The following is a 27849-nucleotide window of genomic DNA, read 5'->3' as shown; positions in this document are numbered from 1 at the left end:
GAACTTGCTACGAAGATCGAGCATAACCCTTTACCAACCTTCTTTCCTACAAGATCACCGGAAATATTCCCTAATTCCACACTTTCATCAGTAACACAAATCGGGCACACGCTTATGTCGTGGAATCACCGTGCTGACTCGAATGATGCACATGTTGGTGGGATCTCTTATTGTTATATGCATAAGTCGTAATGCTCGAGTGGTGGACCTGCCTTTTGTGCCCCTCCAAAATGAATGTGTGTGCTCACTGACACGAGGAGGCTGGCACACACTCTAGCATCTCACACCCGATCTATGTTCCTCGCTTGAACCATTGGGCAAAATCTCCTCCAAAATCGGTGCATTGGTGATCCACATTGGACTCATTTCCTTCCATACATTTGCCACTCACAACCCTACCCGCATGAGGCACATTAAACACACATATTAATGTAAAACCTTTAGAAAAGTACGCTCAACATAAGCCCGAACGCCCGCATTCAGCATCGCATAAGCACTTATCGTAACTCTCAGAACTCCATGCAACTCTGCATCGCTAGAGGTATTGAGACTAAACCCATTTTCTTCACCGTAGCATATAGCTGTAGAGTTGTTATCACTTGGCTGACTTTGTGGCTCTGGGGACCTGCGGTGCTTTAGGATTTTCGCCACGACTCATTAAGCATTGAAGTTAGGAAGCATAAATAGTAGGTGCTCTTGCACTGGAAACATTAGTTCTTTGGGGGAAAGCACCATCCGAGCACTCTACCTCCTGCCGATTGTGCCCAATCTCTAACTTTACTTGGTGCCTCCTCATTCCTTGTTTCTTTTATTTCTGCTTACATCACACCTCATCGACACAAATCTCACTGTTCATCTCTCGATTGGTTAAGTAGCATTCTTACTATTTTATTCCTTACTCTGCGGATCAGATACCCCACCATCCGGAATTTATTAATTTGACAAAACCCTTGCAGACCAAGTGGGCTGTCACACGCAAGGAGCGTTGTCAAAATACTAATCCTATGTTTTCTTTTTGAAATTTGTCCTATAGTTTTGAATCAAAACACTAACCCCTTTGTTTTCGCTTCATAACGCTCCGATTTTTGCAATCAAAAACCCACGTATCATTTGTTTTGGGAATGTCGGCTCTTTAATTTTTATCAAAATCCTAATCCGATAAGTTTTCTTTTTATGAATGCTTCCTCCTATTTTTCAATCAAAACCTTAATCCTATGTTTTATAGTTTTGAATCGAATGCTACACAATCAATATCTCCCAGCTTTGAGTCAAGACCCTAATCATATGTTTTCTTTTCGAACGTCTACTATGCGTTTAATCAAAAACAGTAATCCAATGTTTTATTTTAATAATGTCTCATGTTTTCAATCAAAACCCAGATCCTCTTTTTCTTTCGTAATACATCACTCTCGCTTTTAAATCAAAAACCCTAACTCATACTTTTTACTTACGTGTCTCTCTCTAATCAAAACACTTATCCTATCTTTTGTTTTTGAATGCTAATTTTTATGAAAACTCTAATCCATAATTTTCCTTAATGAATAGCTCGGGATTTTTCAATCAAAACCCAGAACTTTTAAGTTTTTCTTTTCTCGAATGGCTCGTGTTTTTAAATCTGAATCCTCTAATTCTACGCTTTTCTTTATGGAATCTTTCCTTATCTTTCCATCAAAACCTCCTCATCCAATGTTTTCTTTTCTTGGGAATGTGTCATATTATTCAGCTTTTGAATCAATACCCTTATCCTCTTTTCTTAATACTCGCTATATTTTTCAATCAAGACCCTCCGTTGTTTTCTCTCTGCTTGTAATCCTCACTTTATTTTTAACAAAACACTAATCATATAAGTGTTTCTTTATACTAATGTCTCCAATAATCAAAAAGACTAGGCTTAATTATTTATTTATGCGAATGTCGTCTATTTTGAATTAATACACACCTCAATTTTCTCTTTGTGTAATGTCTCATAATTTTTAATCAAAAATTTAATCATAGGTGAACGCCTCTTTATTTTTAAATAAAAGCTAACCTTATGTTTATGGAATTTCGCCATCAAAACATTAATCATATCATTTCGCGGATGTCTAATATTATTTAACCATAACCATAAATCCTAATGTAATTCCCTCCTATAATGAGACTAATAATTTTATGGTTTCTTTTTGGGAATGTATTGTATTTCTTTGAATCAAAACAATAATCCTTTGCTTCCGTTTTCCTCAAAATGTCTCCATGTTTTTCAATTAAAACCCTAATCCCATATTTTATTTTCTTCGAATATCTGCACAATTTTTAATCAAAACCCTAATCCTATGTTTTCATATTGTAATGTTCCATTTTCATTCAAAACCCTAATCCCATGTTTTCTTATAAGGCACTTTCTTGATATTTTCATTAAAACCTCTAATCCTAGTGTGAATGGCTACACATTTGTATCAAAACACTCAGTCCCATATTTTCTTTCGCAAATGTCTCCTATCTTTTAATCAAAAGCCTAATCCTATGTTTTCAATTTTAGAATGTTCTCCTATCCCTTCAATCAAAACCTAAATCCTACGTTTTATTTTCTAAATGTTTCCTATTTATTAATTTAAAATCAAAACTCTAACCATATGTTATCTTAGCGAATGTCTCCTATTTTTCAATCAAAACCTAATTTTTATATTCTTGCCGAACGCTCTGCTATAATCAAACTCTAATCCCACGCTTTCTTTTTGTAATGCCTTCCGTATTTGAATAAAATCCTAATGCTATATGTTTTATTTTTGTAATGCTTGTAATTTTAATAAAACAAGAATCCTATGTTTTCTTTTGGTAATGCCTCTAGTTTTTGAATGAAAATCATAATCCCTAAGTTTACTTTTTAGAATGACTCCTTGTTTTTGAATAAAAATAATATTCCCATATGTTTTCTGTTTCTAATGAATCCTCGCTTTTGAATCAAACCCCTAATCGTGATGTTTTCTTTTGGGACCGCTCGGCTATCTTTTGAATGTAACCTATTTTGTTTGAACCAAAACCCTAATCATTTGTTTTCTTTTTCGGAATGTCTTCTATAATGAAAACCGTAATCCTTTTCTTTTCTTTTTATGGAATGGCTGCCACCATTTTTGGAACCAAAAGCCCAATCCTATGGTTTCCTAATAGTAATGTCAAATATTTTTCAGAACAGATAATATTACAGGGTAAACATAGATTCAGGTTTTGTTTAGTAATGGAAACATTGGATTTTAGTAATGTCTCATCTTTTCCAATCAAAACACTAATCCAATGATTTCTTTTCTTACGCCTCACTCATTTTTATTCAAAATTCCAATATTATGTTTTGTTTAAAAAACATCCTCTATTTTTCAATAAAAAACCTAATCCTTTCTTTTTCAACTCGGTTGAAATATTATCGGGTGCGATCATACCAACATCGAGAGTCCCTCGTCGCTAATTCATCCAACTCGGGTTAAACAAGCTTCCACAGGACCAGTACTAGGATGGTGGGACATCTTCAAGTCCCTCGCGGTTGCACCTCCCTTGTTTTTTTTTTGCTACATGGTTTATTTGTATGATTTTATTAATTAAAATTAACAATAATATTAAAAAATGAAAGACTAACCTATGTTTTTAATCAAAACCCTAATCATTTGTTTTCTTAGAGTAATGTCTCCCATCTTTTGTCTGGAAAATCTTTGCTAATTTGTAATAAACATTAATCTAATTTTTCTTTCACTAATGACTCTATTTTTGAATAAAAATCCTAATCTTATAATTTCTTTTTAGAATGCATCCTACTTTTGAATCAAAATCTGAATCTTATGTTTTCTTTTGGGAATGTCTGCTATTTATATATATATATAAATGATTTTTTAATCAAAATTCTATTCCAATGTTTTTTTTTTTGTAATGTCTCATATCTTTCAATCAAAATCCTAATCCTATATTTTATTTTCAAAATGTCTCCTATTTTTTAATAAAAATGGTTATCCTTATCCTGTGTTATCTTTTAGTAATGTCTCCTATTTTTTAATCAAAACACTAATCCTCTATCTTCTTTTCGTATCGTAAACCAATTTTTCGGCTTTTAAATAAAATCAAGTATATTTCTTTTTCTTTTTCGTAATGTCTTCTTTTAATCAAAATCCTAATCCTATCTTTTTGTTTTGAACTCATACTTTTTATCAAACCCAATCATTGCTTTTTCGTAATGTCTCATATTTTTCAATCAAATCATTAATCCTTTGTTTTCTTTTCTGAATGACTCCTATTTTTCAATCGAAACCCAAATCCTATGTTTTCTATTCGGAATGTTTCCATCTTTCAATCAAAACCCTAATCCTATTTTTCCTTTTAGTATTGTCTTGTATTATTCAATTAAAATCATAATCCTCTATTTTCTTTATAAAATGTGTCCTATTTTTCAATTTTAAATCAAAAGCATTAATCTTTTCTTTCCTTTTCGGAATATCTCATATTTTTGAATCAAGAATCTAATCCTATGTTTTTCTTTTTTCGTAATGTCTGGCATTATTTTTGTAATCCAAACTTAATTCAATATTTTCTTATAGTATTGTCCTGGCCATTTTCCATTTAAAAATCCTACTACCTGCTAATTTTCTTATGGAATGTGTCCTATTTCTTTTTAGTCTTGAGAGAAAACCTTCAAGTCTTCTGTATTGTCTTCTCAATGTCCCATCCTATCTTTTGTTTGGGATTTTCTCATAATTTCGTATCGTCCCATATTTTTCTGTAAAGAAAAACTTTAATACTAGGTTTTTTTATTTTGAAGTTTTCCTCCCTATTTCAATCAACAAAATCCAATCCCATGTTTTTTAGAATGCCTCCTATCTTGATTCAAAACCCTAACTTCATATATTTCTTCCAGGAATGTTACTATTTTGTATTCAAAACTCTAATAATATATTTTTTTATAGTAATGTCTCCCTTTTTTCATTCAAAACCTAATCTATGTTTTCATGATAATGTCCATTGAATCAAGACACAATCGTGATGTTTTACTTAACATCTCATACATTTTAATCAAAATATTTATCCTCATTATTTTTGAAAATGCCTCCTGAGTGAGTTAATCAAAACCCAAATATATAAGTTTGATTTTCGGGACAAGTCCATTTTTGAATCCCAACCCTAACCTATGTTTTGTTATCACTATTTTTTAATCAAACACAATCATATGTTTGGTTTCTTCATAATGCAACCATATTTTAATCAAAAACTCCATCCTACTCTTAATGAAACCCTAATTTTAATATTTTCTTTTGGAAATGTATGCGATTTCTAAATCAAAACATTACTAAAATAAAAAATTGGATTTGTATTTTGATTAAAAATTAATAGATATTCACAAAATAAAAAATAGGATTAGAAGTTTGATTAAAAAATGAGACATTCTTTAAAGAAAAAAAAAAAGCATTTGGGTTTTGATTCGAAACCCAGTGGGGCTAGGACACATTCTCGAAGAAAAACATAGAATTGTGGTTTTGATTAAAAATAGGAGGCATTGTTATAAAAAAATATAAGAGTAGGGTTTTGATTGAAAAATAGTAGATTTGAAGGAAAGAAAATATATAATTCTAGTTTTGATTCAAAATAGATAAATAGGAGACATTAATAGCGAAACACATTATTAGGTTTTGATTGAAAATAGAGACATTACGATAACAAAATGATTAGGGTTTTGATTAAGAACTGAAAATAGGGACATTTCCAAAGAAAATTGCTAAGTGATTAGGGTTTTTGATTCAAAAAATAGCGTATATCTCCTGTAAAAAAGAAAAAATATAAGATTGGTTTCATTGGGGTAATAGAAACAATCCTAAAAAAAATTCTAGGAGTAGAGTTTCGTTTGAAAAAATATGATATTATGAAAACAAATATAGAATTATTGTTTTATTCAAAAATAGTGCTTGAATTAAAATTTTAATCAACTAATCATTTGTTTTCTTTTCATAAAAGGCTCTATTTTCAACCTATGGTTTCTTTTGGTAATATACTATCGACAATCAAAAGCGCTAATCCTATGTTTCTTTTAATGTTATTAAAAATATGAGGCGTTATGAAAATGTTATTTCTTTGGAAATGTCCCTATTTTTCTATTTTTAATCAAAATCATATCTATGTTTTCTTATAGTAATGTCTACTATTTTAAGTCACAATCCTAATCCCTATGTTTCTTATAGTCTTATCTCCCTATTTTCGGTCAAACCCCTAATCTTATCTTTTATTTTTTGGAATACCTACTATATTTGAATCCAAAACCTAATCGATTGTTTCGTTTGTAATGTCTCCTATTTTGAAAGCCGTATTCTATTATTAATGTCTCATATTTATCAGTTTTTTAATCAAAACTCTAACCTATGACAAAAAATGGTGATTTGGGTTGATTAAAGTAACAAATATTCCCAAACAAGAAATAGGATTAGGGGTTTAATTAAAAATGAGACTCTTTAAAGAAAAAAAAAGGATTTTGGTTTGATTTAAAACTTAAAAAGGACACATTGGAAGAAAACATATGATAATCTTTTGATTATAGGAATTGTTATTATATTAGAGTAGGGGTTTTTGATTGAAAAATAGTAGATTTTAAGGATGAAAAATAGAATTGGCTTTTGATTCAAAACAGATAAATAGGAGATATTAAGAAAAGGAAACACATTATTATGGTTTTGTTTGAAAAATATGAGACATTACGTTAAGAAAACATAAGTTTAGGGTTTGATTAAGAAGTGAAAAATAGGGGACATTTCCAAAAGAAAAACATATGATTAGGGTTTTGATTCAAAAATAACAGACATTCCCAAAAGAAAACATAAAATTAATATTTTGATTAAAAATGGGAGACATTCAGAAAAGAAAGCTTAGGAGCAGGGTTTTATTTGAAAAACATGACACATTATGAAAAAAAAACATAGGATTATTGTTTTCATTCAAAAATAGCAGACATTGTTAAAAGAAAACATAGGATTATTGTGTTTATTGATAAATATGAGACATTACTATATGAAAACATAGGATTAGGGTTTTATTTAAAAATAGCAGACATTCCAAAAAGAAAAGACATGATTAGAGTTTTGATAGAAAAATATGAGACATTTCAAAATGAAAACATAGAATTTGGGTTTTGATTAAAAGATAGGATTGGTAATGTTTCCTTTTGGAAATTTATCCTTTTTTTTAAAAAATAGGATTCAGGTTTTGATTGAAAGATAGGTGATATGTTGAAAAGAAAACATAGGATTAGTGTTTTGATTGAAAAATTGTGGACATTCCAAAATGAAAACATAGGTTAGAGTTTTTATTAGAAAATAGGAGACATTCCGAAAAGAAAACAAACGATTAGGATTTTGACTAAAAAATAGGACAAATTTTGATTAGTATTTTTATTCTAAAATAACAGACATTCCCTAAAACTAATCCTATTTTTTTTTTTCAAATGGCAAATATTTTTGAATCAAAATACTAATCCTATGTTTTCTTTTCGCAATGTCTCCTATCTTTTAATCAAAACCCAAATACTTTATATGGTTTCTTTTCGTCATGTCTATTATTTATCGGTTTTGATTCAAAATTGTAATAAACTAATCCTTTGTTTTCTTTTCAGAATGGCTCCTATCTTCAAAATATGTTTTTTCTTTTGGCAATGTCTGCCATTTTTCAATCAAAATCCTAATCCTATGTTTTCTTTTAGAAATGTTATTGAAAAATATGAGACATTATGAATATGTTATTTCTTTTGGGAATGCCTCCTATTTTTCTATTTTTAATCAAAATCCTTATCTTTTATTTTCTTATAGTATTGTCTACTATTTTTAAGTCAAAACATTAATCCTATGTTTGCTTATAGTCTTGTCTCCTATTTTTCAGTCAAAACCCTAATACTATGTTTTAGTTTTGGAATACCTACTATATTTGAATCAAAACTCTAATCGATTTTTTTAATTTTGTAATGTCTCCTATTTTGCAAATAAAACCCAAATGGCATGTTTTCTTTTCTTAATGTCTACTATTTATTAATTTTTTAATTAAAACCCTAATCCTATGTTTTTTTTCTTAATGTCTCCTATTTTCAATCAAAACACTAATATTATGTTTTCTTTTAAGAATGTCTACTATATTTGAATAAAAAATGTCACCTATGTTTCGGTTTTGATTAAAATTAGAAAAAAGGCTACATTTCCAAATAAAAAAAAAAAGAAAATGTTAGGGCTTTAATACAAAAATAGGAATGGCTCCTATTAGGATTAGGATTTTAATTCAAAAATAGTAGATATTCCAAAAAGAAAATATAACATTAGTTACAAATAGGTGATATTAGCAAAACATTCCGATTTTTTGGAATGAAAAATATAGATTAATATCAAAAAACATAGGTTAGAGTTTGGATTCAAAACAAATAAATGAGAAACATTTCGAAGAGAAGAAATAGGAGGTATTCTGGAAAAAAAAACCATAGGATTAGGGTTTTGACTGAAAAATATAAGACATTCCGAAAAGAAAACTCAGATATGGGTTTTGATTAAAAATTAGATGAGATTCCCAAAAAAAAAAGTATTAGGTTTTTGATTAAAAGAAATGAGATATTTTGAAAAGAAAACAAACGATTATGGTTTTGATTAAAAAATAGTAGGGTTTTGATTTGGAAATGTATTAATCCCATGTTTAGTTTCTGAAATGCCTACCATTTTTTAATCAACACCCTAATCCTATTTTTTTTCTTTTCAAAATGTTTGTTATTTTTAAATCAATGCAATAATCTTCTTTTTTCTTTTTGGAATGTCTCATATTTTTAAATCAAAACACTAATTGTATGTTCTCTTTTGGAATGCCTCCTTTTTTCTGCCATAAGTCGAATCCAATGTTTTCTTATAGTAATCTCCCCTATATTTTAATCAAAACCCTAATCCTATGTTATCCTTTCCAAATATCTACTATTTTTGAATCAAAACCCTAATCGTATATTTTGTTATAGTAATGCCTTATATTTTTCATTCAATACCCTAATCCTATGTTTTCTTATAGTAATGTCATGAGTGCAAGTTATATACATGTTACCATATCCTAAATCCATCAATATACTTGTTCTCAAGCTTACTTTTATGCATGTGCGGTACTATCTGGGTATTTTTGTTACTTGTGCAGGAATAGGATGGCTCGACGTGATTTGGAGTGAAATGGGGAAGAAAACCTAGAGAATGCCTTTTGGGTGCTAAGTGCTCAAGTTGGACACGGGCGAGACACGCCATGTCTTTTTCACTGATTACCTCACTCTGTCGTGCTGTTCAGAGAAAAATCCATGTAGAACGGTGTTCTCAAGCTTGACACAGTTCAGACACGATCGTGTCTATGCCACTAAAAAACCCAGGCCGAAAGCAATGTTTTTCAAGAAGCGATGACATGCTTTGGGTGCTCCTGACATGCTTGTGTCACACCATTGCACAGTCAAGACATAATCGTTTCCCTTCTATTAAATCTTTGAGGCAGGGCCTTGCCATTCCACTCTATTTTCCTCCCCATACAACATGGTCTGGACACACTCGTGCATCGACCGTGTCGAGCTCAAAATCAGCGTTTTTTAACTCAAGTTTCTAGGGTTTCATTGCCATTTTTGTTCGGGGATCTTCTTTTCCACTAGGAGGATATTGATGAGAGCGAAGGTCAAGCTTATCCACACCTTCTATGGTAATAAGGAATGAGTTAGAGGCACAAGGGAAGTGGTGCCAGCACACAGAGCTCGACATTGGAGGCAAATCTTGAAGAGAAGGTAGTCATGTCTTCTTTCTTTTGATTTATTATAATCTCTTCCATGTTATACAAACACATGAGGGGCTAGCCTGCTATGGTGCCCAAGGCGCGGGAACTATGTCTCTTTGTATGCTTAAACACTTGTATTCCTCTTGATTTACGTACATGTTTTAAGCATACAAGAGGAATACAAGTGCTTGTATGCAAAAACTTGATGTGCTTGATCTGCGTAGTTGATTAGGTAAAACGCGATTGTGGATTGTTAAAGTTGTTGTTGCCCTATGCTATGGTGAAGCTTTGTGAGCTTGAATCTATAGTTATGTTTCCAAAACTTGAAGCAGTTGAGAGCCATAATTGCAACATTGCTCTTGAGCACACACTAGAACCCAAGAATGTACCTGGTAAGTCATGAGAGAGAGTGATGTTCACTTAGTGCATAGGAAAAATCCTGAGGCATTGTTCTCTTCTTGTTGACACTCAATCTAATTTGCCCATTATATTCACCTGTTCCTTCTCTTACCCCTTTTACTTTTCTATTCTTCTATGTCAATCCAATCATCAATTAACTCAAAATAGAGATCAGTGGTAAGTTAGTATTTTTAGTCTGGTCCCTGTGATTCGACAACCATACCCCTCATTCGGTACCACTTTACTACTTGTGTGCAACCCATGCACTTGAGGGGAAGACATCAAGTTTTTGGCGCCATTGCCGGGGACATGCAACTATTAAGAAAGCTTAGAATCTGGTGTTCTAGTTTGTTTATATTGTGTATACTTGTGATTATCTTTCATTTCTTCCTTATTCTAGTGTACCGATTATAGTTCTTATGATTGATTTGTACTTTGGGCTTCTCCTACACATACTAATCTTCTTGTATATATTTTTATTAACGCAGCTAGTTGTAATAGAGGATCTTCTAAATGCCTTGAGGGGCTATCAAAGTACTACTGATTTGGTTGAGTGCAATGATTCCTCTATTAAGAAGAAAACATTGTCTGAAATGATATCAAATTTTTGTGGGCAAACAGCACGATGGAGCCAGTTCATAATTACTGAGACTAGCAACCCGATGAAAGTTGATCACCGTATATCCATATCAGTCAAATTTGAGATTGAACCACAAACTGTGGAATTCATGGTTAGCAAGCCTAGTATGGAAGACTGCTCCTTGGAAGACAACTACAAAATGGATGTGTTTTCTATGGCACTAGATTTAGAAATGGGGGATTCAAAGAATACAATCATTGAACCAGCAGTACAAACAATTGCAGGGATGGAGCTCAAGGAGCTGACCGCTCACCTGGAATATGTATTCCTTGACAATGATTCATGTTCAACGGTCATCATTTCTTCTACACTTGACGCATCTCAGAAGGAAGCATCTCAGAAGGAAAGATTAGTGAAAACTCTTCAAGATAACAGAGGAGCTATTGCATGGATTATTATTTATATAAAAAGGATCAGTTCCTCTTTTTGTACACATAAATCTTGATGGAGGACAATATCAAACCTAAGATTCAACATCAACGGAGACTGAACCAAACATGATGGTAGTAAAAAAGGAGGTGAAAAAACTCTTAGATGACAAAATAATTTACCTAATCTCGGATAGTCCCTGGGTAAGCCACACCCAAGTTGTGCCAAAGAAAGAAAGAATGACGTTAATTTTGAATGATCACAATGAACTAATACCCATGCGGACAGTTAAGGGATGGCGTGTTTGCATAGACTATTTGAAGTTGAATGACGCCACCCACAAGGATCATTTTCCTATACCATTCATTGATCAGATGTTAGAATGACTAGCTGGTCTCTAATACTATTATTTTCTTAATGGGATGTTTGGTAATCTTCAAATTCTAACCGCCTCTAAAGATCAAAAGAAAACTACATTCACTTGTCCCTTTGGCACTTTTGCTAACAGAAGAATACCATTTGGCTTATGCAATGCTCCTACAATATTTCAGATGTGTATGATGTCAATTTTTGATGAATTCATCGAAGATTTTATGGAATTATTTATGGATGACTTTTCAGTTTACGGGGATTCTTTTGATTGGTGATTGTAGAACTTAAGACGTGTTCTTGCCAGGTGCAAGGAAACAAATTTGGTACTAAACTGGGAGAAATGCACTTCATGGTGAGGGAAGGAATTGTCTTGGGTCACAAAATCTCTCATGTAGTGATTGAGGTAGACAAGGCCAAGCTTGACACAATCAGAAAACTTCCTCCACCTAAATCCACTAAAGATGTTTGAAGTTTTCTCGGCCATGTGGGATTTTATAGGAGATTCATTAATCAAAACCCCTAACAAAGCTTTTAGAGAAGGACACACTGTTCAACATTGATCAAGATTGTTTGTTGGCCTTTCAAACCGTGAAAGAAAAGTTGGTCAATGACCTAACTGTAAAAGACTTCGATTGGTAAGGTCCTTTTGAACTCATGTGTGATGCAAGTGACTGGGTAGTGGGAGCAGTGTTGGAACAGTGATACGGCAAGCAATTCCATCGAATCTATTATGCGAGCAAGACATTGACACTCAAATTTCATAGAAATTACACCACCACGTAAAAAGAATTCCTTGCTATTGTTCTCGCCTTTGACGAGTTCAAATCATACCGGGTCTCGTCCAAAGGTCACTATGTCTCACTAATCATTCGCGAATCGGTACCTTCTCACCAAAAATTGATGTGATACCTAGGCGATTAGATGGATTCTCCTGCTGTAAGAGTTTGACATAGAAATTTGGGACAAGAGAAGATCCGAGAATGTGGTGACGGCTCACTTATATTGTTTGTCTTATACTTAGGACAATGTTGATCAGCGTAGAAAAATTAAAGATGTCTTTCCTGATGAGCATCTATTTGCGATCTGATTAGAAGTTACTCTTGACTCTTGCCACCCCTAGTATGCTGACCTCGCCAATTACTTTGCCGGATGATTCATTCCCTCTAATTTTTCTTTCCAGCAAAAAGGGAAATTGTTATCAAATGCTAAACATTATTTTTTGGGAGGATCCTTTTCTATACAAGTTCTGCGCTTATCTAGTGGTGCAGCATTATGTCTCAAATGTTGAGGGATGGGAAATTTTAAATCATTGCCATGAAGAATGTGTGGATGGCCACTTTAGTGCAAACCGCACGGCTGGGAAAGTCCTAAAAGCTGAGTTTTTCTTGCTAACCCTTTTTGCTGATGCTCGAACTTTTGTCAAAACATGTGACCAATGTCAAAGTAGCGGAAATTTATCTAAGTTTGATGAGATGAGACAAAATCCTATCCAACAGTGCGAGGTATTTGATGTTTGGGGGATTGATTTTATGGGACCCTTCCTTAACTCAAGTGGTAATCGATTTATACTAGTGGCGGTTGATTATATTTCCAAGTTGGTGGAAGCACAAGCACTACCTCCAAATGATGCTCAAGTGGTCGTGAAATTTTTTAAGATATTGTTCTCCGGATTTGGCGCACCCAGAGAATTTATAAGTGATTATGGAACTTATTTGTACAACACCCAGTTTGAAAAAGTGATGAAGAAATTTGGTGTGCATCCTCATGTTGCTACTACATACCACCCTTAAACAAGTGGCCAGGTTGAAGTTACAAACTATGAATTAAAAAGGATCCTGGAAAAGACTGTGCATCACAGCATATGTCATTGGTCGAAATAGTAGAATGATGCACTCTGGGCCTACCGACCAGCATATAAAACCTCTATGGGACACACACCATATCGGTTAGTTTACGGCAAGACATGCCATCTACCAGTTGAACTAGAACACAGATCATATTAGGCAATCATGTTTCTAAATTTGAATCTGGACGACGCACACAAAAAATTGAAGTACCAGCTGACTGAGTTAGAAGAACACCGATTCAATGCCTATGAGAATTCTCGACTATATAAGGAGAAAATCAAGCAAATTCATGATTAGCGGATTAGAGAAGATAAGAAATTTCATATAGGTAATTATGTTCTTCTATTCAACTCATGATTGAAGCACTTCCTCAGAAAACTTAAATCCCGCTAGTCGGGCCCCTATACGGTTACACAATCATTCCCCCATTTTGTTGTTGAGATCTCAACACGGTCAGGACACACTCATGTTCTGACCGTGTTAAGCCCGAAATCAACCTTTCTAACTCCAGCTTCTATGGTTTCGTTGCCATCTTTGTGATAAGTTCTTGTGCGATAAGAATATGAAGTGTTTTTTATTTGTGTTGAGCATTACTTTTCTTAGGTTTTAATGCTAATATCTGTGTATTTATGTTACTTTCATGCAGGTAGGGTCGTGAGACCGAGTATGAGAGAAAGAAGCCAATGTGGGTCATAATGCACTAATTTGGAGGAAATCTTGCTAAGGTTCAAACGCGAAGACATAGGTTGGGTTTGAAATGCATGAATGTGTGCCAATCTCCTCGTACTCGAGTTAGCACAATGATTTAGAGGGGTACAAGGACAGTCACATTCAAGCATTCTGACTTGTGCATATAGAACAAGATCTCCACCAACATATCCATTATTGAAGAAGCAAAGAGATCCACGATGTAAACGTGTGCCCGTTTGCGTTACCTCGATGAATCTTGTACCCAGACATCTGTTCACGACCCGGTAGAAAAACAAGAAAAAGAATCCACAGCGTGTGGAATTTCGACCTAGCAAAAGGCGATTTCAGCCCCGATTTTAGCATTCTTTTCTCTATCTTTTCCGCAACTTGAGAGAGGATTGTGGCTAGGGTTTTGAGAGGTATTGGCTAGGCTTTGGAGAGGTTCTATGGCTCCGACATCGCGTGCCATTTGGAAGAAGGTTAGTGGGTGACCTTTCGTAGGCACCAATCATTGTGGAAGTATAATAGAGGGTTCTTGCACTTGAAATGATTGTCCTAGGCAGATCAATATCCAGGTACCCCATCTTTATCGATTGCCTTACCATCTCCTTTACTTATGCCTTCTATCTTGTTGTTTTTATTTTCGTTATTTCATATTTTTTCACACTTATCACTATTTATCTTCCACATTAGTTAAGAAACAACTCACGTGTCTTTATTCCCAACTCTCTATGGATACGATACCCACTCATCTGGGATTATTACTTCGATACCCGTGCACTTGCAGTTTACACGCATATACGGACCTGTCAAGTATTTGGCGTCATTGTTAGGGAGTAGGCGTTTAGAGATACTTTACACTTTGTTTTCTTAGCTATTCATTTACTCATTCTATTTCATAGTTTCTTATTCTATCATCATTCTGATTTCTTTTTCTTTCTTTTTGGGTGCAGCTCCAGGTTATGACCCGAGGAAACCCCTCCATACTGATTGAAGGAGATCCCCAGCTTGAACGTACACTTAGAAGAAAAGGGAAAGAACCTGTGCAAGAACAGTTTAATCTAGCTTATTTGGAAGTAGAAGAATCTAAAAACATTGCAGAACAGAATGAGCAACAGTGGACATTATCTGATTATGCTAGACCTTCAGTATTGGGGACACAATAAAGCATTGTGCATCCCCTAATTACAGCTCAGAACTTCGAGCTAAAGCCGACATTCATCCACATGTTGCAGCAATCGACACAGTTTAATGGTTTGGCCGATGAGGATCCAAACAGTCATATAGAGAACTTTCTTGAGGTGTGTGATATGCTGAAGATAAATGGGGTAATGGATGATGGCATCAAGTTGAGAGCCTTCCCATTTTCCTTGAAAGGGAGAGCGAAGTAGTGGATACACTCATTACCTAGGGCATTAATTACCATATGGGCGGAAATGGTAGAAGCTTTTCTTGGCCGTTATTTCCCTCTCGGAAAATCTGCAAAGCTTAGAAATGAGATCTCATCCTTTGTACAATTGGAATTGAAGTCTCTATTTGAGACGTGGGAAAGGTTCAAGGAGCTCCTAAGAAAGTGCCTGTAACATGGATTCCCGGAGTGGATGATTGTTCAGAGCTTTTACAATGGTCTGAATCCGAGTACAAGGCAACTCGTGGATGCGACAGCAGGAGGTACCTTAGGTAGCAAGAGCTCCGGTGAGGCCCATCAATTAATTGAAGAAATGGGGTTAAACAACTACCAATGGAATGCCAGGGAGAAGAAAAAGGTGGTCGGTCTCCATGAGATAGATGTAGTGACGTCGTTGGCGGCTCAAGTGGAATCATTGAGTAAGAAGTTAGATCTTCTAACTTCGAACAGAGTAGCGGTCGTGATTACTTGCACCGGGTGTGGTGGGGGACATGCTCCATCTGATTGGCTGATATCTATTGATGATGCATCTTCGGTTGAAAACGTCAATTTTGTGGGTAATGGCATGAGGAATCAAGGAAATCCATACAGCAATAGCTACAATCCGTGTTGGAAGAGTCATCCCAATTTCTCGTGAAGCAACCAATGTCCACAAAAGGCCATAGGGCCACCGGGTTTCCAACAACAAGAACAAGCCCCAAACATGGAAAACAGAGTTTCCGGTTTGGAGACCCGAATGAACGATTTGGAGAAGGCCTTAACTAGATTTGTGCAATTGTCAGATATAAGAATTCAATCAGTTGAGGCTACACTTCGCAACCATACCGTCTCTTTGCATAACCTTGAAAATCAAGTGGGGCAGATTGTGAAATCTCTATCCGAAAGGCCACATGGAAGCTTACCGAGTAATACCGAGACCAACCCTAGAGAGCATGTGAAGGCGATCACTTTGAGAAGTGGTCGTGAGGTTAAGGGTAAGTTTCTGAGTAAGAAGGCAAATGAACATGCACCCGAGGTTATAGAGGTTAAGAAGGGAGCAAGTAAAGAGAAGGAGGTGGCATCCCCACCTTTGAAGCTAAGAATCCCTTATCCCTCTAGATTGAAGAATGACCAAGGGGATGAACAGTACAAGAAGTTCCTAAGTTTGTTCAAACAACTCCACATTAATATTCCTTTTTATGAGGCATTGGCCCAAATGCCTAAGTATGCGAAATTCTTGAAAGACTTGTTGACCAACAAAAGGAAGTTAGAGGAGAGTGCTTCAGTGATTTTAGATGCATCTTGCTCGGCAGTTTTGCAAAAGAACATGCCGAACAAGAAGAAAGACCTGGGAAGCATCATCATTCCGTGTAATATTGGCAATCTAGGTGAAGAAATGGCATTGGCGGACTCAGGGGCCAGTATTAACGTCATGCCATAAACCTTCTTTCAAAAGCTAGGTTTGGGTGAGCCTAGGCCTACTCGGATGACTTTGCAATTGGCAGATCGAATGATGAGGCATCCGAGGGATATCATCGAAGATGTTCTTATCAAGGTGGACAAGTATATATTTCCTATAGACTTCACAGTGCTAGACGTCGATGAGGATGCGGATGTACCCTTTGATACATCGGAGGCCATTTTTGCGGACTTCTAAGGCATTGATTGACATGGACGGTGGAGTGCTAACATTGAGAGTTGGAGATAACAAGATCACATACCGCCTTGATGAAGCCATGCAGCATTCTCTTGATTTCGATGATACTTTGTATTTTCTAGATAATACTGATGAGATTGTTGATGAATACATGCAAAAAATGTTCAATTCAGATCCATACGAAGGCTTGTTCGACCAATAGGAGGATAATGAAGAAGTAATGATGCTTGGTTCGATGGAAGAAGGACCATCTACACCGGGGATCTTGAAGAAAGTACTCCAAAAATTGAAGAGGGCTAGGAGACGCCAACGGAAACACTCCAAGGTTGTTGGAGCCGTACATGAACCGAACAAACTGGGTGAATCATTGCTAGGCGGTCCCAAGCCCGACAATTCACCCAATACCCTGAAGAGATTTTGCTCATCATGTTTCCAAGCCATGGGTAAGAGGGCAACTTTCATCTATGAGCCCCCGTGAGGTAAGACAAGGTACGTCAAGATAAATGACATTAAACAAGTACTTCTTGGGAGGCAACCCAAGTGTTTACAATTTTCTTAATTTGGTAGTTTAGTGTTGCTTGAATAAATTATTGAGTGTTGGTGTCTTGATGTTTTATATTTCTGTTGTGATTGTATCCTGGGTTTTCAAGTTCATCGTGTGTTTTCATGTGAATTTGGTGAAGTTTTGGTCATTTTAGCTATTTCTCATGTTTTTCACTGGTATAATTGCATATTGGGGCAGCCTCTGATTGTGTAAACATGTTCAGAAATTTTCTACAAAGCCTGCAGAATTTTCTAAGGCATCAAAAGAAAACACACGGGCGTGTGGAATTAACACACGCCCGTGGTTTTGTATTACAAGCTCATCCAGAGGAGGCACAGGGGCATGGACTCGCCCCTGTGAACGACCATGTAATTCTCACACGCCCGTTGGTAATTTCCGCACAAAGGGGCGTGGACTCGCCACTGTGGGCGACCTTGTGAAAATCGCACGGGCGTGGGTAATTTCCCCACGCCCTTGGTAATCTCTGCAAAGGAGCTCTCTTCATTCCTAGAAGTCACAGGGGCGTGCACTTGCCCTTGTGAGTTGGGCTTGTGAATGCCTACACCCGTGCGGAATTTCCACACGGGTGTGCAGAACACTTAGCAATTTTTCTCGGATGTCTAGAGCAGCCCCAGGGGCGTGCGGCTGCCCCTGTGGGTCGATCGCACGGGCGTCGGTATTTCTCACATGCACATGTATTTGTATTCAGTGGTAGTGAGTGTTTTCCAGAGAGCACACAGGGGCGTGCACCTGCCCCTGTGAAGCTTTCCTGTGGAGGCGCAGGGGCGTGGGTAATTTCCGCACGCCCGTGTGGATGCGCAGAATTCCAAGAAACGCGAGTTTTTCTTTAAAATCTTTGGGGATCCTCTTCTTCTTCATCTCTAATCAGCTGAAAACCACTATTGATCAACTTCCCGACCTTCACCGTTGTTTTGGAGGATTTTTCTTCACATTTCGTGCTGATTTTGGAAGTATTATCATCTATTTCATCAGTAACCCTTTTTATTCTCTTTTTTTGGCAAATCCTGGGTTTTTATTGGATTGAAGATCTTGAGTTGTGCCAATTTTCATAATATAATGTCTTATGCATGTTTAGGAAGCCCTTAATGGTGATTTTAAGTTGAATGTTTGGAAAATTTGTGCACAACCGTGCAGTTTTCACCACCCACAGATCCACACAGGCGTGGGTAATTTCCACAGGCCCATGTGGAATTCTGTAGTATGTTGTTTCCAAGTTTATTTGATCATTTCTTCCTCATTTATCGTAGGAATGGCACCACACTCGAGGAGGCAAGAAGGGAAGCACCCTAGAGAACCTTCACCTGAGTTAGCACATATTGAGTTCTCGAATCCCAAGCATCGGGCTCGATTTGAACAGTTATCGGGACTTAGGTTTGGCCAATTCCGGTTCATGGACTTGAGCATGCTGTCTGGGGTCTAGCAGGGTGATGAGTTAGTTAGGGAACTTGACACGCTGATGGCCGTGGGAAGCTGGTGAAGATTATTGTCTATACGGGAGCAAGTTTTTCGGCCACTGACACTAGAGGTGCTGGCATCTTTTGAGTTTGTGCAGTAGTATGGGAGTTTTGACATCACTGATGGCATATAGTTTAGAGCGTTTGGATGTCAATTTCCCATGAGTGTCACGGAATTTTTGGTTCGTATGGGCTAGTACGACGAGATATACACAGAAAATGAGTATAGTCACTTGCCTACAGATTACCTTGCCACCTTGAGTTCACAGCAGGCTTACCAGGTCTTGTACGGACAGGGTCACCATGAACCGGGAGTATCCAAGGCTACATGTCTGTCTCGGCTGAGCTAAAGATATTTATTCACTATCATTAACAGATCTGTGGATGGCCGAAGTGATAACACTAGTACTCATAGTCGACAGAGTTTACTTTATATATATTCCATGGCTAGGTCCTTGCCTATTCATCTGGGGCATGTTGTGGCAGATTACATGCGATACCAGGGCCAAAACGGGAGAGTAGGAGTATTATTTATTGGTCTCTACATTACTAGACATATTTTGGGGATGGGTATCGGTGATGCTCTTCGGGATACCGATCAAACAGTTATTCCCTCTCCGCTTGGACTGGATACTCTCATGATGATGGGAGTGGTGCGCAGATATGGGCCTGGAGCTTACATTTTAGCCACTTCCACCACTGAGAGCACCGAGGGCGGTATGGATGCAGTGGAGGGTTCCGCATCGACGGTGACCGAGACCTCAGGGTGCCCAAGTACACTTTCTGGAGCCTACGATCGTATAGAGAGGCTCGACAACACTGTGAGTGTATTACGGTCTGAGATCATTTAGATGTGGTCGATACAGTCAGCACAGTTTGTTGATATGATGGCCCGTTTAGACTTCTTACAACAGCTATTGAGAAGCAGACCCCCAGCCCCTCAAGCATCTCCTTGACCACCTCTACGAACACCCCTTGATCTAGAACCAGCAGAAGCAGAGGATCCAGAGCACGACATCGAAACTTGATTTTATTTTCCTTGTATTTTACTTCCGTGTTTTATTTTGGACTTGTATACTCAAAAAGGACTTTCCTTCTGAGTTTAATTTAATTTTGTATCTCGAGTTGTATTCATTGTCTTATCTTTTATATACATAAGTTGTGTTTGTTTTTATTGAGCTTCACTGAACCCCCTCATGTATGCGTACAGATGGTCCTGTCATCATGGGAATTGAGACTTTGTCATGGGCACAGCCAAGGTGTTTCGGCACTTGGCCGTGTGAGCTTCACAACCCATTGGAACAACAATCCCAAGGACTTAACTCCATCAAATGCAACACTAGGAGTCAGGGGAGTTTTGTTTTGAGTGCTTCTCCCACATCTGAATTTAATTGATTTACATTATGAATGAGCTTGCATGTGTACGTTGGTGCCAATGTACAACTTAAGTGCGGTGGGGGGGGGGGAGTTTCATACTGCACGCATCTCTTTTATACTAGTTTTTATGGATATACATGCTCACATAGCCAATGACGGTTCACCTTAGTTGTATTGATTGTATTCTTGAGTTTAGGAGAATTTTTAACATTGAATGTTTTCATGCTCTAGTTTTTTCTTGAATTTCTAGGAATTTTTGCCCGATCGACATTTGTTGCACTTCTCACTCTTTGAACTATTTTGGAAACTCATGTTTGATGTATAAGGGACTAGTTATAGTTGTTTCTTGTGTTAAAAAAATGGAAAAATGAAAAGATAGAACAAAATAGTTTTGTTGTTTAGTTGTGCTTGTTGGGTGGAAAGAGCTACCACCTATGATGTATGAAGCTACTCTCATAAGTCAGATACTAGTTATGCCCTAATGAGAGAAAGAGCTATCTCATGGGATGTGTGAAAGCTACCACCTCGAAAGTGTGAAAGCCACCTTAGCGGCTGCTTTGTAAAGGGCTACCTTATAGGATGTGTGAAACTACAACACTTTTTGAATTTTTGATACCTTTTCTAGATAAATAAGTCCCTTATACATAGAACTTTGAGGAGTATACTTTAGGTTGACTTGAATGAGTTCACACACTTACATGATTTTAGGTTTGTTGTCCTTTTTGGTTCAAGTTTTTAGCTAGAGTATTGATTTTTTGCATTTAGTGTTGAAATTTCCCTTACTTGTAGAATGCTCTCTTTGTATGGTTTGGTAAAGCTAAGGCCAAGCACTCCCAATATTTCATTTGTCTATGCTTTAATGTTTTAATTTTTGCTTAAGGACAAGCAAAAGCTTAAGTGTGGGGGAGTTTGATAAGTGCTTGTGCGATAAGAATACGAAGTATGTTTTCCTTGTGCTGAGCATATTACTTTTCTCGGGTTTTAATGCTAATATGTGTGTATTTATGTTACTTTTATGCAGGTAGGGTTGTGAGACCGAATATAAGAGAAAGAAGCCAATGTGGGTCGTAATGCACTAATTTGGAGGAAATCTTGCTAAGATTCAAACACAAAGACATAGGTCGGGTTCGAAATGCGGGAATGTGTGCCAACCACCTCGTATTTGACTTAGCACAACTATTCTGAGGCGCACAAGGGCAGTCACATTCAAGCATTCCGACTTGTGCATATAAAACAAGATCTCCACCAACATGTCCGTTGTTGAAGAAGCAAAGCGATCAACGATGTAAAAGTGTGCCCATTTGCATTACTTCGATGAAAGCATGGATTCGGGAGTATTTCGGGCCGATACTGTAGTAGGGTAATGTACCAAGAATACTGTACTAGCACTGTTCATAGCTGGTCGAGAAAACAGGAAAACAGAGAATCCACACGGGCGTGTGGAAATTCCACACGCCCGTGTGACAAATCCACCGGGGCACTCACACGGGCGTGTGGATTCCCGATTCCAGCCATATAAAAGCTGATTTCAGCCTCGATTTCACCATTCTTTTCTCTATCTTTTTCGCAACTTGAGAGAGGATGGTGGCTAGGGTTTTGAGAGGTATTGGCTAGGGCTTTGGAGAGGTTCTACGGCTCCGACATTGCACGTCGTTTGGAAGAAGTTTAGTGGGAGAGCTTCCGTCGGCACCGATCTGGTGAGGTGTATCCTAGGCCGGACAAAGGGACCCTTGCGATGAGTAGAGACTCTCCACAAGACCATCGCCATGACTAATGAGGCGATTTTCTATGGATGCTTTGTTTTTACATTCGATTTTATTGATTGTATCTAGCTTAATGGAGAGCTAAACCCCTACTGGGTACTTGGGTATTTGTGAACCCTAGGTTGTATTCGTTTCATTGAACCTCTTTATTGTGCTTTAAATTAATTGATGTTTATTATGAGTTCCAATCTTGGTGACTTGATTGTATGAATGGTCCCCTAAAGTGACACTAAGATTGAGAGTTCTTCTTGGCAACTCTTGTGAGTGAGTGACACAACATGAGAGTTAGACAAAGCTAGATTGCAGAGGGTTGAGAGGGTGAGTCGAGAGGTACGAGAATCTCCTTTCCCCTCCGGTGTGATCTATCCTACCTCCACGTTCCAAGAGTTGTTTGCGGCCATAGTAGAGTGAATGGGCTTAGGGATGACCTTCCACTGGGACTTAGTTGCGAGTGCAACAGAGTGAAGGGTTGAAGTGATTTTAGCATCTAGGGCTTAATTGTGGCTAGGGATCTTTCACCTGGACCAAATGGTTAGGTCTATACATATGAATAGGGATTATCACTTGGAATCACTAGAGTTCATTGCAATTCTATGCGAGTGCGAGGTTGAGAGGTTATTCAATCTTTCCTCCGGGACATGTATAGAGTTAGGCATGGTTGACCTTAGATTTGGGATCATGTAATTAAGGATTTCCACGACTCATTGATACATCAATTAGTAATTATAATATAGTGTTCTTGCACATGAAACGATTGTCTTAGGCGGATCAATATTCGGGTACCCCATCTTTATCGATTGCCTTACCTTCTCCTTTACTTGTGCCTTCTATCTTGTTGTTTTTATTTTTGTTATTTCATATTTTGTCACACTCATCATTATTCATCTTCCACATTAGTTAAGAAACAACTCAAGTGTCTTTATTCTCTACTCTCTGTGGATACGATACCCACTCATTTGGGATTATTACTTCGACACTCGTGCACTTGCGGTTTACATGCATATACGAACGTGTCACTTTGCTAGGGGATCTACTTCTCCACTGGGAGGACATTGATGAGAGTGAAGATCAAACTTATCTACACCTTCTAGGGTAACAAGGAGCGCGTTAAATGCATAATGGAAGTGGTGCTAGCACACAGACCTCGACATTGGATGCAAATCTTGATGAGAATGGAGTCATGTCTTCTTTCTTTAGATATATTGTCATCTCCTCCATGTTGTACCCACCCATGAGTGGATAGAAGGCCACGGTGCCCCGGGGTGAGAACTATGTCACTTTGTATGCATAAACACTTGTATTCTTCTTGATTTATGGAGTTCTTTTGGTTCTTGTGTTAAATTTTGTGTTTGCAAAAACTTGATGTGCTTGATCACTGTAGTTGCTTAGGTAAAACTCGATGGTGGATTTTCACAGTTGTTGTTGCCCTAGGCAATGGCAAAACTTGGTGAGCTTGAACCCATAGTTATGTCTGCAAAACTTGATGTAGTTGGGAGCCATAGTTGCAGTATTTATCTTGAGCACACACTAAAACCCAAGAATATACCTGGTAAGTCATGAGAGTGAGTGAGCTTCACTTAGTGCATAGGAAACATCCCGGGGCATTGTTCTCTTGTTATTGACACTAAATCCAATTTGCCTATTATCTCCACCAGTTCCTTTTCTTGCTCCTTTTACTTTTCTATTCTTTTGTGTCAATCCAATCATCAATTCACTATAACTAGGGATAAGTGGTAAGTGAGTATTTTTAGTCTGGTCCTTGTGGTTCGACAACCTTACTCTTCACGGGGTACCACTTTCCTACTTGTGTGCGACCCGTGCACTTGCGGATAACACATCATAATGTCTCCTATTTTTCATTCAAAATTGTAATCCCATGTTTTATTTTCAAATGGTCTCATATATTTCAATCAGAACCTTAATCCTATGTTTTCTTTTCTAAATATCTCATATATTTTAATCAAAACAATAATCCTATGTTCTTTTCTTAATGTCTACTATTTGTTAATCAAAACCATAATCCAATGTTTTATTATAGTAATGTCTTCTATTTTTCATCAAAAACCTAATCCTAATCTTATGTTTTCCTTTGGAAATGTCTCATATTTGTGAAAAAAAAGAGACATTTCCAAAAGAAAAACATGACTAATCCAATCTTTCAATCAAAACTGAATTCTATGTTTTCCATTTGAAATGTCTCATATTTTTCAATCAAAACCTGAATATTATGTTTTTCTTTGGGGAATGTCTGCTATTTTTGAATAAAAATTCTAATTCTACGTTTTCTTTTCAAAATGGCTCCTATTATTTTAATCAAAACCCTAATCTGATGTTTTATTTTGGAAATGTCTGCTATTTTTTATTCAAAAGCCTTATCCTATGTTTTCTTTTAGAAATAACCCTTATTTAATGCTTTTCCATGAAAACCATAACCTTATGTTATATCATAGTAATGTCTCATATTTTTCAATCAAAACCCTAATCCAACGTTTTCTTTTCGAAATGTCTCTTATTTTTCAATCAAAACTTTAATCATATATTTTCTTTTCATAATGCCTCCTATTTTTTTAATAAAAATCCTAATCCCATGTTTTCTTTTATGAATGCCTCATATTTTTGAATCAAAACCCTAATCTTATGTTTTCTTTTTAGAATGTTTGGTATTTTTTTAATCAAGACAAAAATTGTATGTTTTGTTTTCATAATGCCTCATATTTCTAATCAAAACCCTAATTTATGTTTTATTTTAATGCGTCCAAATTTTTAATCAAAACGCTAATTGTATGTTTTTTTTCAAATGTATGATATTTTTTAATCAAAACCGTAATCCTATGTTTTCTTATAGTAATGTGTCCTATTTTTTAATCAAACCCCAAATCCTATGGTTTATTTTCTTAATATCTACTAATCCTATGTTTTCTTATAGTAATGTCTTCTATTTTTCAATCAAAATCCTAATTTTATAAATTCTTTCGGAGTGGCTTCCATTCTTGAAGAAAAAACCTAATCTTTCTATTCTTTACAAAATGTTTGCTATTTTTGAATCAAAACAGTAATCCTATGTTTTTTTTAAATGTCTACTATTTTTTAACCAAAACTCAAATCCTATGTTTTCTTTTCAAAATGTCGCTTTCTTTTAGTTTTTAATCAAACACCTAATCCTATATTTTATTGTATTAGTGTCTCATATTTTTCAATAAAAACCCTAACCTATGTTATCTTTTCGGAATGTCTCCTATTTTTCATTCAAAATCCTAATCCTATGTTTTTAGTATTGAATCAAAACCATAATCTTTTGTTTTCTTTTTTGAATATCTCATATTTTTAATCAAAACTCTAATCCTATCTTTAGTTTTTGGAATCTCTGCCAATGTTTTCTCTTCGGAATGTCTCCTATTTTTCATTCAAAATCCTAATCCTATGTTTTTAGTATTGAATCAAAACCCTAATCCTTTGTTTTCTTTTCGGAATGCCTCATTTTTTTTTTAATTACAACCCTAATCCAATCTTTAATTTTCGGAATCTCTGCCAATGTTTTCTTTTTGTAATGCCTCATATTTTTGAGTAAAAATCCTAACCTTATGTTTACTCTACGCAATGTCTCCTATCTTTCAATCAAAACCTTAATCCTATATTTTCTTTTTAAATTACTCATAATTTTCAAACAAAACCCTAATCCTATATTTTCTATTTGCAATGTCTACAATTTTTTAATAGATACCCTAATCCTATGTTTCTTATAGTATCATTTTTTATTTTTCAATCAAAACACTAAACGTATGTTATCTATTCGGAATTGTTCCTATTTTTGAATCAAAAACCTAATTTTTTCTTTTATTTTTTGAATATCTGCTATTTTTGAATTATAACCTAATTCTATGTTTTATTTTGGGAATGTCTACTCTTTTTCATTCAAACCCCTAATCTTGTTTTTTTTTCCTTTTAGAAACTCTCCTATTTTAAAATGGAATCCTAAGCGTATGTTTTCTTTTAGAATACCTCCAATTTTTTAATTTTGAATGAAAATCCTAATCCCTTGCTTTCATTTTGAAATGTCTCCTATTTTTTAATCTAAACCCTAATCCTATGTTTATTTTCGATATGTCTCCTATTTTTCAACTAAAACAATAATCCTATGTTTTTTTTTTTGAATATAAACTCAATTTCATCTTTCAATCAAAATCTTATCCTATTATTTCTTCTTTTAATGTCTTCTACTTTTTTATAAAAACCCAAATCATATGTTTTCTTTTCGGGATGTCTACTATTTTTATAATTTAAATCAAAACACTAATCCTATATTTTCTTTTTGGAATGTTTAATGTTTTTGGTTTTAATCAAAATTGTAATGCTATCTTTTCCTTTAAGAATGTCTTTTTTTTTTAATCAAACCCCTAATTTTATGTTTTGTTTTCATAATATCTCCTATTTTTCAATTTTGAATCCAACCTCCAATATTGTTTCTTATTTTCGGAATGGCTCCTATTTTTTATTTTTCCAATCAAAACCCTAATTCTATATTTTCTTTCGTAATGTCTCCTATTTTTTTAATCAAAACTCTAATCAAATATTTTTTTTATTAGTTATGTCTCCTATTTTTCAATCAAATATCTAATCCTATGTTTTCTTTTCTGAATGTCTCCTACATTTCAGACTTGAATGGAAACCCTTATTTTATTTTCTCTTTTCAGAATGTCTCATATTTTTCAATCAAAACTCTAATCTTGTGTTTTGATTGGAAAATAGGATATAGTATTGTCTGCTAATTTTTAATCAAAACCCTAATCCTTCTGTTCCTAATGTCTCCTATCATTCGATCAAACCCAAAATCCAATGTTTTATTTTCTTAATGTCTACTATTTTTTAATCGAAACCCTAATCTTATGCTTTCGTTTCGTAATGCCTCATATTTTTTAATCAAAACACTAATCCTATATTTTCTTTTGCGAATGTCTCATATTTTTCATTCAAAACAATAATCCTAAGTTTTTTTTTTTGAATGACTCTTATTTTTTAATCAAAACCCCAATCCTATGTTTTGTTATAGTAATGTCTCCAATTTTTTAATCAAAGCCCTAATCCTATATTTTCTATTCGGAATGCCTAAATGTCTCCTATCTGTCAATTAATACCCGAATCATATGTTTTCTTTTCTTAATGGGTCCTATTTTTAAATGAAACCCCTAATCCAATGTTTTCTTTTGGGAATGACTATTATTTTTTAATCAAAACCCTAGTCCCATATTTTCTTTTATGAATATGCATTATTTTCCAAACAAACCCGAATCTTACATTTTCTTTTCTTAATGATTCCTTTTTATTAGTTTTGAATCAAAACCTGTAATCCTATGTTTTCTACTATTTTCAATCAAAACACTATTTCAATGTTTTCTTTTTGGGGTGTCTCCTATTTTTGAATAAAAACCTTAATCCTTTATTTTCTATTGGAAATGTCTATTATTTTTGGTTTTTAATCAAAACAATAATACTATGTTTATTTATAATAATGCCTCCTACTTTTCAATCAAAACCCTAATCCTATGTTTTTCCAACTTTTACAGTATATATTC

At 35.4% G+C, this 27849-nt stretch overlaps 1 non-coding gene across 1 annotated transcript; it reads right to left on the bottom strand.

The window, feature by feature from the left end:
* Positions 1–15560: 15560 nt before the first annotated feature.
* LOC120254714 lies at positions 15561–15667 on the bottom strand. The gene has a single exon (XR_005534713.1). It is a non-coding gene; the product is annotated as a small nucleolar RNA R71 (small nucleolar RNA).
* Between the last annotated feature and the right edge of the window lie 12182 nt (positions 15668–27849).

The sequence above is a fragment of the Dioscorea cayenensis genome, unplaced genomic scaffold (genome assembly GCF_009730915.1).
Source record: "Dioscorea cayenensis subsp. rotundata cultivar TDr96_F1 unplaced genomic scaffold, TDr96_F1_v2_PseudoChromosome.rev07_lg8_w22 25.fasta BLBR01000590.1, whole genome shotgun sequence".
Lineage (NCBI taxonomy): Eukaryota > Viridiplantae > Streptophyta > Magnoliopsida > Dioscoreales > Dioscoreaceae > Dioscorea > Dioscorea cayenensis.
Note: the sequence above shows the minus strand (reverse complement) of the source record. Positions and strands in the feature narration are given on the sequence as shown.